This window comes from Girardinichthys multiradiatus, chromosome 21, assembly GCF_021462225.1.
Source record: "Girardinichthys multiradiatus isolate DD_20200921_A chromosome 21, DD_fGirMul_XY1, whole genome shotgun sequence".
In the NCBI taxonomy this organism is placed as follows: domain Eukaryota; kingdom Metazoa; phylum Chordata; class Actinopteri; order Cyprinodontiformes; family Goodeidae; genus Girardinichthys; species Girardinichthys multiradiatus.
Window position 1 is genome coordinate 25231431 of NC_061813.1, and position 17077 is coordinate 25248507.

The 17077-nt window shown below is 38.9% G+C and overlaps 1 protein-coding gene across 2 annotated transcripts in view; it reads left to right on the top strand.

Annotated features, from left to right (window-relative positions):
* The window catches only part of ctdspla (CTD (carboxy-terminal domain, RNA polymerase II, polypeptide A) small phosphatase-like a), a 41275-nt gene that overhangs the window by 5398 nt on the left and 18800 nt on the right, over positions 1–17077 (top strand). The gene's annotated exons all lie outside the window — the stretch shown is intronic.

Consider the following 17077-nt stretch of genomic DNA (forward strand, 5'->3'; position numbering starts at 1 on the left):
CTGCCTATCAAGGAAGAAACCATTACTTCAAAAGCAACATTAAAAGCCAGATTATTATTTGCAAATGCACTCAGGGGCAAGGATATACATTTTTGAGAACATGTCCTGTGACCTCATGAATTAAAAGTGGAAGGTTTGGCCATAAAGGCCATCATAACATTTGGAGAAAAAAAAGAACTTACAAGGCTGAGAACACCATCCTAACTGTGAAGTACGGGGGTGGTCGCATCATGTTATGTGGGTGTTTTGCTGCACGAGGGACTGGTGCACTTCAGAAAATAAATCTCATTATGAAGAAAGAACATTATGTGCAAATATTGCAGCACCATCTGTAGACATTAGACTGGTAGTTAAAATTTTGACACAAATGGATCTTCCAAATAGGCAATGGTCCAGCACATACCACCATTTGACATAAAGTGGTTTGATGACAACAAAGTCAATGTTTTGGCATGACAATCAGAAAGCCCTGTTTTTCAATCCCATAGAAAATCTGTGGGCTGAGCTGAAAGGGTGTGTTAGCAAGGCAGCCTACAAATCTGACTCAGTTAAACCAGTTCTCTCAGGAGAAATGAGACAACATTCCTGCTAACGATTGTGGGAAGCTTGTGGCAGGAAATCTAAAGCAGCCATACAGTTTAAATGACTGTTCTATCAAATAATAAAGCAACATGTGTTGGCTTTTCAGTCTAAAGAAAATAAAATAAAAAATATCCCTCTCATTATATTATGTATCATTTAGCAAATATTAACAACTGTGGTAACCAGAACTTAACTAAAACTGGAAATGTTTAGTCTAATTTAATGTCAGAGTGTGATTTAAAAAAAAGTTTGTATCTTTTTTTTACAGTGTATGTAAATATCTGGGTTCAACTATATGGTCCCTAAAGAGCTCCTTCTGATCTGCTGCATTTTAGCCAGAAACTTGTAATCGGAGAAGCAACACAGACAAGGAGGAGCAGCAGATGCTTGAATTTCTGCACACTAATAACATGTTAAAATATTATTTCCTCTGAGCACTGGTTAGAAAATTCGTTGCTTTCCCTAGAGAAACAAGGAAGAAAAACATTGAAGCTGTAATTATATATTAATCTTGAAAAGCCTCTGATTTTATACACAATTGGTTTTTTAAGGTTATTCCTGGAACCTACTGCTGCACATTACTAAAGTGATTATGACGAGAGGACCACACCTGCAGGGGAGCGAGAAGTACAGCTAAGTGAAGAGGGTTACTGTGAGTTTTGGCTGTCTCTGAGTCTCTGGCACAGTTTAGCAGTCTCCTGTGTGTAGTACTCCTCTGCCATTGCCAGCCTCAAAGCGCTGGGGAGCTTGTGCTCGGTAAGAGGCTTCTCCATTCTCTGCGAATCGCATTGGACTGTGGTGTGCGTACAGTAATGTCAATATTCAGTGCAACATTTTGACTGGGAAGACGAGGAGAGGAAAAGTTGAACTCTGGGCCCTGAGGTTCAGGTCCTTATTACAGATTTATGGATTCCTTTCATCCATTTAGGGAAGAATTGTAAAATGGTAGGCATTTCCTAAGATATCTTCATTTATCCATATTGGGTAGCTCATTGGTAAAGGTGAAAGTTAGAGCATAAATGTGAAGTGGCGGAAAATGAATACATGGTTTTTAAAATCCACTAGAAATACAATTTTAAAACTGTGTCGTGTATGGATCCTCTGATGCCCCTTAAAAAACTCCACTGCAACCATTTGCCTTCAGAAGTCAGAACTTCTTACACAGCACGAGGAAAGAGTATGATTCAACTACAAACCTACCCAGGCATGGCCATCCAAATAACCTGACAGGCCAGGTGAGAATAGTGTCATTTACAGAAGCAGCCGATAGGGCCATGGTAACTCTGGAGGAGCTGCAAAGATCCACAGCTCAGGTAGGGAAATCTTTAGACAGCACAACTATTTTTCATCATTTCAACAAGTCTGAGTGCCAAGAAATAAACCTCTTTCAAAAGAGACCCATAAGAAGCCCTCTTTTGCCAAGTTCGAAAATATTATGTGTGGCAATAAAACATTGCACTTCACCCTCAACACAACTCCCCCTTTGAAACATGGGCTTGGCAGGTTGTGTGCTTGTGTGGTTTGTTTTCTTTAACAGGGACAGAAGTGATGAGAAGATGGATCTAAAACGGTCAATCTAGAAAAAAATATGTGAGGGGCTGCAAAAGACTAGAGCATAGATAGACTTTCTAGCAGGACAACACTAAACATACAGCCGGTGTCATGTTGGTTTTGTTTGAAACCCTTGTGCAACCAACAATTATGGACAACAATCAAAGGTTTGAACAGTTTATTGACACCAGTAAATGAATGAATTGTTCTTCCGGGTTCAGGGGAAAAGGCAAGGACATCATTTAGGAAAAAACTTATATGGTTATTGAAGGATTTATGGTATGATCTGTAATTGGTGGAAATGATTTAGGAGATATTTGTCTTACTGTTAAAGATATGGTCAAATTTCCAGGGATGAGGTGAGTATACCTACAGAGACTGAGATTGGCAGGTGGTAGTGGTATTTGTTCTTCCTTTCAGAAGGAGACAGTGGAGCGTTGGAGGGTAGATAGGCAGATGAATATGGTAGTTGGATGTGGGCGAGCAGCCATGGGAGCTGTGAGGAGGTTTACGAAGGAGATCTTGAGGTGAGTTAATCAACAAACTCAGAGAGCAAGGAGGCTGGAATCCAGGAAAAGAGTATGAACTTGAAACTGGTTTCCTGAAAGGGAGGACAACAAAGGGTAAGCATGGGATATCAAAGAATGTAGGAGTGAACAAGTGAAGGCCTGATAACCACTTATGAAGCAAAACAATCTGGCATCTGCCTCAGAGGATCCACTCTTCTCTATACTCCTCCTTGTTGGGCCTGAGGAACTCCAGCTGGGATGATGCACCTGCCGGTCACACCCTTCAATTAGAGAAGATAGAGGAACCCACACAAACGCCGACCTGCACACAGCCCTGTGAAGATTACAGCCAGAGTGGAATGATTTACATCCAAGCATATTCATGTGTTAGAATGGCCCAGTCAAAGGCCAGACCTAAATCCAATTGTGATTCTGTGGCAAGACTTGAACATTTATGTTCTTGGAGGCTCTTCATACATCTGCCTGAGCTTGAACTATTTTGCAAAGAATAATGAGCAAAGATTTAAATCTCTAGATCTCCAAAGCTGGTAGAGACATAATCCTAAAGACTGTTGGCTATAATTACAGCAAAAGATATACAAGATTAACAATTTGGCACGTTTTGTGTTGGTTTATCCCATAAAATCCCAATAAAATGCGTTGAAGTTTATGCAGAAAACAACATTTGTAGGATACTATAAAATTTCAGTTTTCTTCTATTAGTGCTAGTTAGTTTAGCACAACTTTTTCAATGTACCTAAATTTAAGATTTAGAAACTGCATTAAAAGTTAGACTGAACATTTTGTCTAATGTATTTTCATTCTTTAGTTTGAAACTGACAATTTTATAAAAATACAAGGAGTTATAATTACAAGTATGTTTTAGCACAGAATGCATTAGAAGTATTTAAGTTAAATTCTGATATCTGCTCACGATAAATATTCAGGTTAGTAGCTATGAGGCGTCCTTTACAGCTATCGATTCTCAGACTTTGCATAGATGCAGTTACACTCCAACTTCTGTGAAAAGCCGCTGGGGAAAACAGTGTGGGCTGTATCTTTCCTCACTCCTACACTTCATGACTGTTAAGACTTAAACCATATGCTGCAGGAAGTCCACATGCTCTTGCTCACAAGTTCCAGGCTAGCTTCCAGTTTAGAGCACAATTTCATAAATATTGTTGTGTTTATATCCGGTATATATGCCAATTAGAGCCTAATAATTCAGAAACTCTGTGTATGACAAAGAGTGTAAATGAAGACCTAAACATTGTCTTTGAAACATAGAAATGAAAAATTCAAACACTGATCAAGTGTTGTTTGAATTTGCAGTCATTCATATTCTACAACTAAATAAAATCCAGTGAAATTAGTTCGCTTCAGGAGCCATGTAATTGTTGAAGGACAGCCAGAAAAAGTCCTATTTAAAGTTTGCTACAAGCACATGCAGGGGTCACAAAAATATGTGGAAGGAGGTGTTCTTTTCATATTAAACCATCCATCCATCCATCCATTTTCTATACCCGCTTCTTCCATACTGGGTCGCGGAGGAGCTGGTGCCTATCTCCAGCAGTCTACAGGCAAGAGGCGGGGTACACCCGGACAGGTCGCCAGTCCATCAGAGGGCTCATATTAACCAAATACATTTTTTATCCTACATACAAAACATTATGTGTGGTGAATGTCTAACAGTGTACATCACCATAAACACGCCGTATCCACGGTGAAACATGGTGGCATTCTGCTCTGAGACCGCTTCAAGGAAGCTGGTCACAGTTGGCTTGTCAAGCTAAACAGGACCATATTGGAAGAAAACCTTTGAAGATTGGAAAAGACTTAAGACTGGGCGAGACCTTCACCTTCCAACAGAGCAACAACGTTTAAAAACATTACAGCTATAATCCCAGTGGAGTGTTTTTCAAGTTGTTGCCACATGGTTTGTCTATTCATAAAAAAATCTGTGTTTTGGTTGTCTAAATGTGAGGAAATGAATCAAGTCCTGTCACCTCTTTGAAGTATGTGTGTTGCTATTCATGTGTTCTGGTTTCTAATAGTGCACATGCATGGGGCTCAAAGGTATGGATTTCACGGTGTTAGGGTGAGGTACGTTACCTTTCCTGGGATTTCATTGTTTCATATTTTTCATCTATATTCAACAATCAACTGATTTTTTTGAGAGAAAAATGTCTATTTTCTATGATCCCCCCCAAGTGGTCACATGAATATTAATAAAAATAATCAGAAAGGAGTTTTTGCCATCAGCTTCACTTTCAGTTTCAAGCATGCAGCAGGGTGAGGTGAGTGAATCTTCAATAGTCCAGACGGAGCATTTGCATAGTGTGTCCTAAGATTAGGTCATCTTGGTCATTGCTGCAACATTTGAGTGAATGCTGTAGTGAATGCTGAGTGAAAGCGGTGTGTTATACATGGTGTGGGAGAGCTCAAATGCTTATGCCTTGATGTTTCTGGACATGTCCAAAAGACTCTGTAGCAGCATGGCTAATAAAACTCTGAATGATACAATGATAAATATGTAGGCAGCATATCTTCCTAAGCCATTGAAATGCAAGGCAGATGGACATTAATAGGACAATGTTATTAGAGGGGCCAAGTCAAAATCCACACCTAAATCAAATTAAGGATCTGTGGCAAGACTTGAAAATCGATGTTTATAGAGTAGCTTATGGTCCTTTACAAAGAGAATCAATAAAAATGTTGCAAGGTTGGTTGAGACTCCCCATAAGAAGGGAGCTGATTATAAATGCTTAACCACAATTGTCCAAATTTTTGTTTGTGAAAAATGTGGTGGAAATGTAAACAATTTCTACGTTTACATGGACATAAGTTATCGGAATAAACGGCCGATCAGACTAAAAATGTTTAATGTAAACATAGCAGTCGGAATATTCTGATTGGATTTGGCAGGGTCGGAATGAAATTGTAATCCGATTCAGAGGGGTGGTTTATGCCGATTGACAATCCGATTGGCATGCATGTAAACGCTCAACAGGATCAAGTGTTTCTGAATGAGGCAAACTGACCTGAGTGCCCATATGCACCCCGCGTCAACGTGACGTTTTTCTGCCTCGAGGGGCTAGTCGCCCTGGCTAGATGCTAATATTCCGATCGCCAAGTTTACGTGACACATTTTTAGTCCGATCGGCTGTTTTATTCCGATTACTCTTCCGATCATAAATATTGTGCATCTAAATGTGGCTAGTGTGTCCTTTTTTTTTCACTTCAAAATCCGATAGTTTGTGTTGGTTTATCACATAATATCTCTAAAAAAAACACATAGAATTTTGTGGTTTTGATTTTACAAAATAGGAAAAAAATCAATAGGTATGAATCTTTTTGCAAAACACTGTTAAAAATGTGCTTTGCAGCCCATTAAAATCCCAGGATTTCCTTGTACCAAGTAATGTCTGTTCTCGGAAGTTTATCTGCACAGCAGGGTTGGGGTTTTACTGGGTCTATTTTTATGTCTGTTTACATTGGATGGTCCGTTTGACAGCACCCTTGGCCAGTTTTATGTTTGAATGGGGCCTCAAGTGCAGCACACATGCTGTTTTTGTTTGTTTTGGAGGAAAGATTCTTCCAAAATGTCCAGTTTATGCTTTAAATGATATTTACTGAAGGTTTCCAATTAAACTGATTATAACATTAGGTTTTATCGGAATACTTGTCAAGAAAGATTCAGTTGTTTTTTTAACCATCAAACATCAGACTTCTCATTAACTCTGACATTCTAGTTCTGTTAGTGCATGTTTGTGATGCCTTCATTTAAATGCCAGGTATTGTTGTTGATTTACATCCTACTCAGTTTGGAGCCAAAGAACCAGAGGTCAAAAGTGAGGATGCCCATGCATGTCGAGAATAAAGAGCAGGAGAAAGTGTTTGGGTTGCTCTGACAAGTGAACTGCCTTTTTGCATATTTTGCCCTCTCCTGCTTGGTATTTATCATCAGTAATTGGCAATCAAAAATGGACATAATTTCTTCTTGACGCTTTTTCAGTAACACCTTCTGAATTATGCTGCATACCAGCGCAATAATTGACAGAACAGCATGAGGAATTTATACATTGTTAAACAATACAATAACCAGATGCAGACATGGACAACAAGGGGCGGCTACACATACAAAGAGGACATCCTCCAAAGGTAAAGGTTAGCTTTGTTTAACAGCACATCTAAGGAGCCTCTAAGTAGGACATGCTGTGTGTGAAAATTAAAAGATGAATGCCTTTCAAAAAGAAGAGGCATGGGAAACATGCTCACGCCAACACACATACAGACACAAATAGATGACCTACTTGTTTACTTCCTTTCCATCTATAACAAGCAGGCTTTTAATGCGTAAATTTTATTTATTTATTTTTATTTAAAGCCTGAAATGCAATTTGACGTTTCAGTGCCTACTGAATCATGAGTGGGCTTATAATGAGAACAAACACTGAAAGCTGTTCGGGTTGCAGAAGAGCACTGCTTAGCAACATTTTATCAGTTCGTAATGACTTGTGCTGTAGAGGAGCTTCCTAAAGCTGGAAAAAAGAACGCTGATGACGTCTTAGTCTTATCTGATTGATCTCAGTCTAAATCAGATCCTTTTTATTTAAACAAAAAGACACTTGTGAATGAAAGTCACTTTCCCTGAGCAGTACATGTGATTCCACTATCAAGACTACACATAGCCCTCACATAGATCTGGGTATCTCAAGGTAAATTTAGACATTTGTCTTTACCCTGAATTTAATAAAACATGCAAATACCTGAAAACATGTAACCTTTTTTGTGAATATTAAATCAATTTTCCGGTTTTAGGTCAGTTAAAATTACAAAAAGTATTTCTATTTTTTTAAAAGACAGAAAAATGAAAAAGTTAGTGTTTTGAGATGTTTTCTTAACATGTGGCAGATTTGTTGTGGAACTGTATGATTTGCGTCACTTTGAGGTATTCTACAAGCTTCTTGTAATAGTTTGCTAGAATTTTGGCCCATTCCTCCTCACAGAACTGGTGTAACTGTGTCAGGTTTGTAGGTTGCCTTGCTAGCACAAATTCTTTCAGCTCTTTTATGAGACTGAGATCAGGGCTTTATGATGGTTACTCCAAAACCTTGATTTTGTTTGTCCTTAAGCCACGTTATAACTAATTTCACACTATGCCCAAGGTTTTGCCTGATGGCAGGAGATGTTGCCTTAAAATTATCTCACAATGCTCTTTCCTCATAATGCCATCTATTTCATGAAGTGCACCAGTCCCTCCTGCAGCAAAACACCCACACAACATAATGTAGCCACCTCCATACTTCACATGGAGAATGGTGTTCTCAGCCTTGCAAGTTTCCTAATTGTTTCTCCCAATCTAATGGCGATCAGTATGTTTTATCAGAACACATGACATCTCCAAATATTAAGGTCTTTGTCCTTGAGAGCATTTGCAAAATTTGTTTAACTGTTGATAATGAAATTGTCTGGTGTAATCAAATAATCATTACACTCTCTATTAAAAGTAATGTAAAAAAGTCGGTCAGTCAGTCAGTCATTTTCTATACCGCTTCTTCCATAGTGGGTCGCGGGGAAGCTGGTGCCTATCTCCAGCAGTCTATGGGCAGGAGGCAGGGTGCACCCTGGACGGGTCGCCAGCCCATCGCAGGGGAACACAGAGACACATAGGACAAACAACCATGCACACACCCATTCACACCTAAGGGCAATTTAGAGAAACCAATCAAATTAACAGTCATGTTTTTGGACTGTGGGATGTAGCTGGAGTACCCGGAGAAAACCCATGATTACAAAATGTACAAAGGCCATCTGAAATAGCTGCTTAAAAAAAGAGTATAACTTAAAATGCCCATCTGTCCACTAGATCAGTTTTTAGGACTGAGGTTAGCTGCATCACAAACTTGCTAGAAGTCTGAAGACAGGCTTTTATTGACCTCTGACATTAATTCTACTACTATTTGTTTTTCACCAACACACAGGCAACAAGGATTTCCCATCAGTCACTAAGTGTTTGTTTGAGAGAACAGCTGCAAATGAGAACATAAAAAATATATAAATAACAGGTTTCAGACAGTGGCTTCAAACAACGTGAGTCGTGATGCCGCCAGTTGCACAGCGCTCAGAGAATAGTCGGATATCTTCCTCATTATTTTTCCCCCTTAATTCTCTCTGCCCCCCACTCCTTTCTTGTCATCAAATTCAGCACAGAGAGAGGGAGGCAGCAGTGCTCATCCTCTGTCACTGCTGCTCCTACGCTTTTGTGCAGCTGCGGATGGAAAGGCATGGGCAGACCCACCTACATTTGCACCGAATCCCAATCAAATCCTTTATATGCTGAAATCACAGCAAACCACCTTATTGTAATTGTTTATGGTGTAATATGACTTACATAAGGGAATGTGGGATGCACACACACACACGCACACACACACACGCACATACATATATACAGTACAGACCAAACGTTTGGACACACCTTCTCATTCAAAGAGTTGTCTTTATTTTCATGACTATGAATATTGTAGCTTCACACTAAAGGCATCAAAACTATGAATTAACACATGTGGAATTATATACTGAACAAAAAAGTGTGAAACAACTGAAAATATATCTTATATTCTAGGTTCTTCGAAGTAGCCACCTTTTGCTTTGATTACTGCTCTGCACACTCTTGGCATTCTGTTGATGAGCTTCAAGAGGTAGTCACCTGAAATGGTTTTTACAACAGTCTTGAAGGAGTTCCCAGAGATGCTTAGCACTTGTTGGCCCTTTTGCCTTCACTCTGCGGTCCAGCTCACCCCAAACCATCTCGATTGGGTTCAGGTCCGGTGACTGTGGACGCCAGGTCATCTGGCGCAGCACCCCATCACTCTCCTTCTTGGTCAAATAGCCCTTACACAGCCTGGAGGTGTGTTTGGGGTTTTGTCCTGTTGAAAAATAAATGATGGTCCAACTAAACACAAACCGGATGGAATAGCATGCCGCTGCAAGATGCTGTGGTAGCCATGCTGGTTCAGTATGCCTTCAATTTTGAATAAATCCCCAACACCTGTGAAGTGAAAACCATTTCAGGTGACTACCTCTTGAAGCTCATCAACAGAATGCCAAGAGTGTGCGGAGCAGTAATCAAAGCAAAAGGTGGCTACTTTGAAGAACCTAGAATATAAGACATATTTTCAGTTGTTTCACACTTTTTTGTTCAGTATATAATTCCACATGTGTTAATTCATAGTTTTGATGCATTCAGTGTGAAGCTACAATATTCATAGTCATGCTAATAAAGAAAACTCTTTGAATGAGAAGGTGTGTCCAAACCTTTGGTCTGTACTGTATATATATATATATATATATATATGTGTGACTCCTGTGGGGTTTGGAAGTGAAAGCAGATGAGGGTCAGTAAATGTGACAACAAAAGGCATGCGAACAGAGTGTACCCCCACAGACTATAATTTCCAGCCTCAGCTGTCTGTGTGGGAAAGTACAGAGGCTTATTGGGGGTTAATTTTATCATACTGAGCTATTATTGCCTTGATGGCCGCATACATAACCCACCGTGGACTGTGGTGAGAATACACAGTGTGACACAAAACTATCACTCAGCTTTTTTGTGTCCGCTGTGTTTGTGTGTATGTTTAAGTGCATTGTGAAGCGGCTGCTGTTTGGAGTAAATATTGTATCACAAGCAGAGCAATTATAACTGTCATCAACCCCTCTTGGCGGGAATTTCTCTCTCTGGTAAAATAAGCAAGATGTTTTTTAATGAGCAACATTAAAGGTTGCTTTAATGAGGTCCTTAATAAGTGCTTTTACAGTTTGCTGAGTATTCAGGCAAATATTCATATTTGTTTAATCACATGTAGATTTCTGCCATGTTTGTTGTTTATTTGACAGGCAAAGGAAGAGCTTAGAAACAGTTATGTGACCCATACTGATTAATTCGCTACTTGCTTCTATTTCGAAGATTATGGAAAAATCTAATCAGTGCCTACTCAATGCACGCCTAACACAATGCCCACCCAAGAAATAGGTAGGGATAGAAATGTCTCCAGCTTAAATGAGAGTTTGTAATGTGAACATTTGAGTGGTGATTTGTTTAGTGAGGAGAAGGATTTCTCTGTTGTCAGCACAGTCTGCCAATAATTCACCAAATGGTGAATGAACACTTGTGACAAGAATTTCAATTAACATAAAATCTAAACAAATATGATAACTTTTAGCTATACAATTTCTGCCCCTGATCAGCATTGATGTGCATCAGGATAAAATCCAGTTGGACATTTTAAAACAGTAATACATTTAGTGTATTCTTGTGTAAAACATTGGTAGGGAGTGGAAGCAGCTAACCCTAAGTCTCACTTTGCTCCCCATAATCAGTCTGTGTTTAAATTGCGAAGGTTTAACTGTACTGCAGTAATGTAAACTTTATGGTCACAAAAACACTTGTGCTCACCTTGAAGGTCTGAGTGCTGACTCCGCTGGAGCCACCTGTTCTCACTGTGGCATGAATTGCATTGTATTCTTGCCCCTCAGCCTCAGATTGTTTTCTTGAAGCCAAGATTCTAATTGTTTAACAATCTGAGACAACTTGATGCCTAATTTGTCTATTTACTTCACAAATACAGTTTTTCTCTATGGCAGGACCCTTGGGGAAAATAAGGGTGCTCACTCTGTCCTTTTCTATGTTCCCAGTGATCACACACCCATTCGACATATTTCCTATCAGAAAGATCTTTTTGGTCAAAAAAGTAATCACTTTTCTGTTTACAGCAGTCGTAGCACATCACCATTCATACATGTTAGTGCACTTTTCTGTATCAGAAAAGTGTGTTTTAAAATTACTTATCTGCTGATTGTGATTTATTTAGTTTTTAAACTTTTAGGTTTTCTGACTCTAAAATATATTTGCCCTTTAAAAAACATAAACCTCACTAGATTCTGCTAAAACAATCATAAAATCTATGCACTCCATTAAATATTTAGTAAAACTGGGAAGTTATTAGGGCAGCACTTTTTAGGCAGCATATTTTTTAAAAAACATTCCCCGAGATAATATGTATGTTGCAATAGTGTGTAACCCCTGCAAATGTTGTAATATAAACCACTTCTTATAGTACTGAGATTCTGTATTTCTGTAGGGGTTCCATCTGCAGCGTTACTCTGCTGACAACTTGCACAAAGGAGTTCCCCCTTTGCAGCTGTCTGTTTCTGTTAGTGGTAGTCAGAGAGGGAAACAGCTTCATCTCCTCATGCTCTCTCCATTGTCAGCCCACTAGATTAGATAAGCTAAAAGAAAACAATGAACAATCTGTATATCTGTTTGTGTGCTTGTAGTGTGTTAGGTCTGTTCTTCATCTTGGCTGCTGTCGAATACATATTTTATCTCACATGTTCTTACGTAAGACCTAGACAGCTGGTTCCACTTTCAAAGCAAAACACCCCTCTCTGGAAATCTCCACGAGGAGGGAGGCGCCAGATATCCTGTGAAATCGTGCCCACCGCCTTAGGTGATGGCAGGGTTTCATCATGTCATTTACGTTTTGTGGTTGTTGCGTTCATAATCTGAAGGTGTTTTGTGAGTTAAACACATAGACAGCCCAGAAATCCCTCTGGCTTGTCTTATCTCACTGTAAAAAGGACTTTGCCGTGCCATTTAAAACCAGTCTGTTTTCCACTTGAATTATTAAAGATGCACATTCAAGTACACTGTTCTCATGTTAACTACCATACCGCCCCAGGAACTGTAGTCTTTACCTGCCTGGATGGCCATTTACGTGGAATTAGAGAGCTGTTAAAGGTCCAGCTCACACGAATATGAACCAATACAGCTGACCTAGGATAAATCAGCCTCCAATACATATTGTCATCATTTTTGTTCGTTCTTTTCAGTCTTAAGACTTAGATTTCAATGTTTTGTATTCCAAGTGAAACACAAAGTTTAATGAGAATGTTGTATATTTAATTTGCTGTCTGGAATATTTTTGGGTGAAACAACACAGGATGTTGAAAGACATGGATAGATTTTTATCAAAATAATTTATTTAAAAGTTGTTTTAAAAGTTGTTGTTGGGCCTGAGATTAGGGTCGGAACAAGATTCGATGGTAGGCGCTGTTTATACAAGTGCTGGCTAAAGAAGCCAATTAACAGTAGATCAAAAAGCTTCAACTAAAAAATGTTGTCAACTTGTGGAAAATTGCTGCTGCTGCTGTCCAAAAGTCAATAAAGTATAGAGACACATGTAGGTCAGCATATTTTGGAAAGATTTTACTAGAAGTTCTTCAGTGTCCTCCTGAAGGTTCTTCATAAAAATAAAATTAACTCATAAGGAGTGAACCTTAAACATTTTTTTACTTTTAAGTGTGAAAATGCCTAAACGTTGTTAAAAATCTACTTTGCTAGAAACCAAAACTAAATAAAAGTCAAGTAACCAGCATAGGTTATTGTTTGGCAAAATGCTTTAAAATGTGTTTCTCATTAAGAATCACATTTCACTAAGAGGTCTGGGCTCTCCACTGTAGTATGGAGGATCCAGTTATTTTATGGTGAATTTGTGATATATAATGCCTTTGATTAGCTGATTAATGATAAACGCTGTAGTCATTAGATGTTTTTAAAAGTGGACTTTGAGAGCTTTGGAAGGTTGTGACGACCAAAAGGACAGAGGAGCAAAGCAGTTTGTTAAAAAAGCAGCTAAAATCAGTTGACATTAAGTTAAGATTTGAGAAAAGTTTTTATAGTCGACATGTTTAGAATGAGGTACCTTCTGTATTTTCGTACATTTAAAATCGGAGTAGCTGATTGCACCTTTTAAAGTCTTAAGCTAAACCTCGGATCTTATTCTTGGAGTCTGGCAATTATCCACACTATGGGTCACAGGGTGATTATCTCTTCCTGTCAGGAATGCTGAGAATTTCCTACGTTTTCTCCATCTTCCGGCCCTGTTAGTGGCTACGATTGAACATGTGACAGAAAGCCCGGCCATGGTAGACTTTGATTGACGAGCGTGCTTTCTGTTGTTGTTGCCTAATCTTCAGCAGGAGCATTGATACACACACTGACTCTTAAAGAAGTTTACACAGCTCTCTGATCAAGAGAGGCACTGAGTGCCATGAAGTTTATTCAGTGCACCTGTTCTGAAGGTCTCCACATCTGGGGAAAAACGGTAAACCTTTTTCATGCACCAGCCTTTCAAATTTTACAAACCATAACTGTTGTCAACAGAGCCATGAGCTGCACAGTTATCCCTTGAAGAGTGATTGCTTTTTTAGTGTTTTTGTTTTAACTGATTTCAAAGTGGTTTTGTTGCTGCAGTCTGTGCAGCGCTGTGTGCCCCTGCTCTTCATAGCCATCGCAACACTTTAACCATTTGCATCTATTTTCAGAGCTCATGAAAACTGACCTAACTTCAGACAGATTCCTAGCAATTAAAAGAAAAATCTTCGACGTAAATCAGTCTTCGTAGTACAGGGTTTGTTGAGGCTCATACATATAGTGTGCCAGATGAATGCGTCTGTGTGTCTTAACTCAGTCTCCATCGGCAGTTAACTCTCAGCTACGTTGTTTGTGTCACTAGGAGAAAGGAGAGCTGTGTTTGCGTAGCATGGTGGTTTGGGAGGGGGGTGGAGTAAGAATCAGATTCAAGTATAGGCTGGTTTACCACAGTTATTCTCCCCTCCCATCCTGCACCCTTTGGTCCCCCTTTCTGTCTTCCTCTTTGCTCTTTTCCCTTTATTTCACTCCCACCTGTGTCATTCAGGCAGTTGGTCCGGACAGCAAAACAGGGAGAGAAACTGGCTCAAAATGGAGAAACAAACAATGACATTAAAACATTGAGACCAAGGTTTCAGAGAATAAGGGTTGATTCAAGGATTTAATTTAGTATTTTGCAGTACTATTATTGCCAGCTTTACAAAAACTTGAGATCAGAGATCATTCACAGAGTTCTCATATATTTTACCTTTAAAACCTGAAATGAAATCTCCCTCCTTGTTAAACCATGAATTAACCACATATTTTGGTTTAAATTGACTTGTTATGTCCAGACCTTTAATACTGCCTGATCTGTAGAATCAAGAAATAATGTAAACAAAACCTGTCTCATAACTAGAAGTTGTGTAAAAGATCTCAAGAAGCAAAACACCGTGCCCCCATCAAAACAAATCCATGATGAAGTAAAAAACAAAGTCATTGACTATTTTTCTGGAAACAATTCCAAAGCTATTTCTAAGGCTTTGGGACTCAAATGAACAACATAAGACATTATCCTCAAATGGGAAAAACATGACATAGGGATTAACCTTCCCAGAAGTGGCAGGCCTGCTAGAAAATTACTCCAAGAGGATGTCAACAAAACAGCCAGAAGGTGACAAAAGAACCAAGAACATCAGAAACACTCCAGGACCTCAGACATCACTTGCCTCAGTTAAGGTCAATGTTAATGACCCAACAATATGAAGTAAACTGGGCAGAAATGGCATCCATTGGGGAGTTCATCCAAGGTACAAACCACTGCTGACTGAAGAAAGAACACGAAAGCCTGTCTCAAATCTTGATGAAAATTTTGGAAGTTGTGTGTCTCATTACATCTGTCATAAAACCAACAGCATTTCAGCAAAAGTACATATCTACAGGCAGACTTGTTGGTAGAGTCTGATGGTCTAGGGCTGCTTTTTGTCGTCAGAACCTGGACAACCTTCCTCAAATGATGAAACTATGAATTCTTCTCTCTACCAGAAAATCCTGATGGAGAATATCCACCCATAAGTTGTGACCCTAAGCTAAAGTACCCATGTGTTATTATGCAGCAGGACAGTGATCTATAGCACAACTGCAAGTCAACATCTGTAATGCTGAAGAAAAATTTAAATAAAGGTATTGGAGTGACCTAGTCAGGTTTAAATCCAATTTAGATGCCTTGGCATATCCTTAAGCAGGTCGTTCATGCTTGAAAACCCTCCAGTGTGGCTGAATTAAAACAATTCTGCAAAGAAGAGTGGGCCAAAACTCTTCCACAATGACTTAAAAGACTCATTGCTATTTATCCCAAGCACTTCACGGTAGTTGTCATCAAGAGTGGCATAACCAGTTTCTGTTTGCTCAAGGTATCATTGTCGGTTATTAAAGTAAAATATGCTTGTATCTGAGAAACAGATTTCTATAACTATAAAGAGCAAATGAAATAGCAAAAAAATAGAATTACATTATGTCTAAGTGGGTTATATATGGAGAGCATGTTTAAATATTTTTCTATATTCTCCTACAGTCATTGAAATTAGACCTTCGTCTTTTAAGCTTATTTTTACTATGCTACAATGTTTGTATTAGCCTTCATATAATGTATTTCATCCTGCAAGTGATGATTAATTCATCATGACTCTGTAAAGACATGCAGTATCTGTATTTGTGACTTCACATCAGTGCTGTCTGCTGAAATCTGATGAGGTACTGTCATGCCTTATCTATAAAGCTCTGTTCTCAATACGAACGCCATTTTACGTATATTTTAGCATTGTTAGTCTACCAAAGTGCCACTTGTTTGTAGTTTTAACAAGGACAGAAGAAGAGCCAGAGCAAGTTTGGACTACAAAGGCATAGAGAACAAAGCAGATGAACTGCCAACAGCCTGTCAGATCCAATAGGAGTAACCCGAGGAGAATTTTAGGCTTCGTTCTGCAGGCTCCCAAACAAAAGCTGGCTGGGAACAGTCACAGCATGCACAGCTAACTGTGCTGCGCTTGACACGCAGATGTATGAACACATTAGTAAGACGGCAACAAACAGGGACGCCGTGCGATGGCAGCTGTAAGGCACACAAATGATGACTCCTGCTTTAGTCAGCCAGTGATCACTCCTCACTAATTTGGGATTACCATTTCTAAAAAAGACTTGTACTGCAGCTACCCTCGATAGGTTGTCCTTCAGAGACACAATATTTACCATGCACAATGGAAGAAAGAAATTATTGCCAAATCATATGCATGAAGCTTTTTGCTATTACATCCATTGACGACAATAGAAGCAAAAATTATTTTACAAGTGCATCAGTACAAAGAAGATTGAAACAGGTGTATTTCCCATTTATGGACTAAAAATATGGAATTATGTCAGTTTAGGAAGTCCTGTGAAGAACAAATAATGCATGCAATAATATTTGAGAAAGATGTGTTGTGCAGTTGTTTGTCTTGTACATTTATTTGGATTGCAATGGCCATCTGTATTTACTCAGTTGTATTGTAATATAAGAGGGGCACGTTTTATTTAGTAGTTGTTTCTCTTCTCTGCTCTCTTTTTACTCAGAATTTTGTTTATTGTTTCAATTTCACCTGAATTTGAATTTATGGGAGGGAACATTGATAGATGTGTACTGAAATTAAATGAGTAAAATAAATTGAAATGTACATCCTTATAACTGCTCAAAAAGATTATAGCC